We start from the raw sequence: 2,475 nt of genomic DNA, 5'->3' as shown, positions 1-2,475 counted from the left end.
ACCAGGGAATAAGCTCGTTGTAGTTCCTTTCCAGTCGTTTTTGTAGGCATTAAACTGCCAGAATTTTAAAAGACGATATCTCCGTTTGCATTGAACTTTCAGCGCTGCAACTTTGCAGATATTGTTTATGCTCCAACAGAAACATTACACACTAACTAACGTTAAAAAAGTGAAATCGCAATCAACCACCCCTTTAAAATATTAAACCCGACAGAAGATCAATACGGTGTTTTCATGCGAGCGCGGCCGCTCTTTTACGCTCATAGACCCAATGATATGACGGAACGCTGCAATCCGTCAGACAGACGCAACAAATCTCACGGTGTGTGTGACACGGAATGGCGCGCGGCCGCATCTGCTTAATCAGCAGCAGCTCAGTCTGTTTCCCATTGTGTGTGTGTGAAACCCCCTCCATTTCCATGCACAACATTCTCATGTGGATACAGTGTATTCAGCCGCACCGGCATTAGGGCGAACCGTATGGAGTTGCCTTCATAATCTAATGTAGCCTATAACCTAATAGGCCTCTATGTATGTATGTAGGTATACATGCATGCATGTATGCATATATCTATGCATGCATCTATCTATCTATCTATCTATCTATCTATCATTCATAATCAGGGAGGATAGTGAATGTCATATAGCGCTCCCCCTGTCATTTAGGTCAACCATGAATAGGCGATTTTATAGCTATTGCATTATGGTTATTTGCTCAAAGCCACTTTAGTGATAAGGGGTTTGAGAGCTTCACCATCTGCATGCTGGTCACGCTCGTGAAGAATATACGGTTATTTGTGTTACATGTGTAGCGATCGTGTCAAACCTCTCACCTTCATATCATTGACAATCGCCTGGAATAATCCACCAAGCGCGCCGCACTCCTTCTCCACCGACTCCAAATTTATATTATCCATCCTCAGTGAATATCCTTCTGTGAAATTACTTCCACAATATCCAGACGAGACGTGTGTGAGAGTGTTTTTTGAGAGCTAGATTTCAGCAGAAATCGTTGCGTCTTCAGCTGTCGGTTTGCCCAGAGGATTGAGGCAGATGATGGGGAGAGACAAGAGAGAGGTGGGTTACTCTCTCTCTCACTCTCTCTCTCCTCGGCTCTGGTTCTACTCTCCGCGGTTGGTGGAGGTTAGGCTCGTGGATGGCCCCGCAATAGTCACGGTCATCTTCGGACAACGATGCGGAATCGAGCTGAATGGATGTGAGAAGCGGAGTGCGCCACCCGCCCGGCAGAGACAGCTGAGTGAGTGTACAGAGTAGCAGCCTCGCAATGCGAGAGAGCCAGTAACTCGATCCATGCGAATCGTATTGAGCAGAACCGTTACTCTTGTCACATGGAGGCCAGAGGGAGGAGGGAAGAGAGAGGGGACACAAACACACAGACCGACCGATGCGAGTTATTCTGTCTGAATCTGAAACTAATTTAACTGAGGTCTGAAACTAATTTATTGTGCATCTTTTTTTATATATATATAAAATAGTAGTAGTAGGCAACTTGTCATATTGAATATTGTTGTGTGTATCCAGTTGAGTATGATCAGTGCCTGAAACTATTAAAGGAGTAGTTTTACCCTATTGTAAAAGTCATAGAGGTTTGGAACGACATGAGTGTGAGTAAATGATAACAGAATTGTCATTATTGAGTGAACTGTCCCTTTAATGAAAACCATATCAGTTTGGATATAAAGGGTGGGATTCAATCTGCATATTCAGGGACTTCATTAATGCCAAAGTTGTTCTGTGATAAATGATAATGAAGCTGAAATGAGATTTCCTGATTATGTCTTGCTGCTGTGATAAAGACCCAATCATCTTGTTCTCTTGCCACAGTGGAAAGGGGGAGAATGACGCCCTCTCTTAAAGATTCAAAACCAAGGTCACGGAGCCTGAGTGGTCATTGTCTACAAAACCGGGTGTCACATTTACAGAAATAGTTTTAAGGTCTCTCCCTCTAAACTCTTTTGGGAATTCTCTTACATTACATCTCTGCTCTGCTTTTTGCAAGAATTAAGTCAAGACACTGTTCATGGCCTATACGCTGCTGCCAGTGGTTACTGGCTACGGACAGAGAGATATAAACAGTTCTGTATTTACTGCCTGCCGACCTTGCATTATTGTAAATCACTTTGGTGAGAAAAAATCTGCCTGGAAATGTCAGTCACTCTAAACCTTTTCTCTTTTGCCGTCTCTTGCTCCGTTTTTCGTGATCTTCACTGTCGGGGCCTAACAAGGTTCCCCTCCATTTCATACATTACTCAGCAAGACAGCTAGGCTGCCTGCATCAGCATCAAATAGTCCTGCCAACCACCACTGAGCTGAGACACCTGCTTCACCCTTCATCCTTCATCTCCACTGTTATTACTGTAAAATACATGCTGTACATTATCATCTATCTTGCACATTTCTTGTTTTTTTCAGAAATTTGAGAAGTGTTTAGAATTCAGATTCTCATATATCTGA

The sequence above is a fragment of the Sinocyclocheilus anshuiensis genome, unplaced genomic scaffold (genome assembly GCF_001515605.1).
Source record: "Sinocyclocheilus anshuiensis isolate Anshui unplaced genomic scaffold, SAMN03320099.WGS_v1.1 scaffold1440, whole genome shotgun sequence".
NCBI lineage: Eukaryota > Metazoa > Chordata > Actinopteri > Cypriniformes > Cyprinidae > Sinocyclocheilus > Sinocyclocheilus anshuiensis.
Note: the sequence above shows the minus strand (reverse complement) of the source record.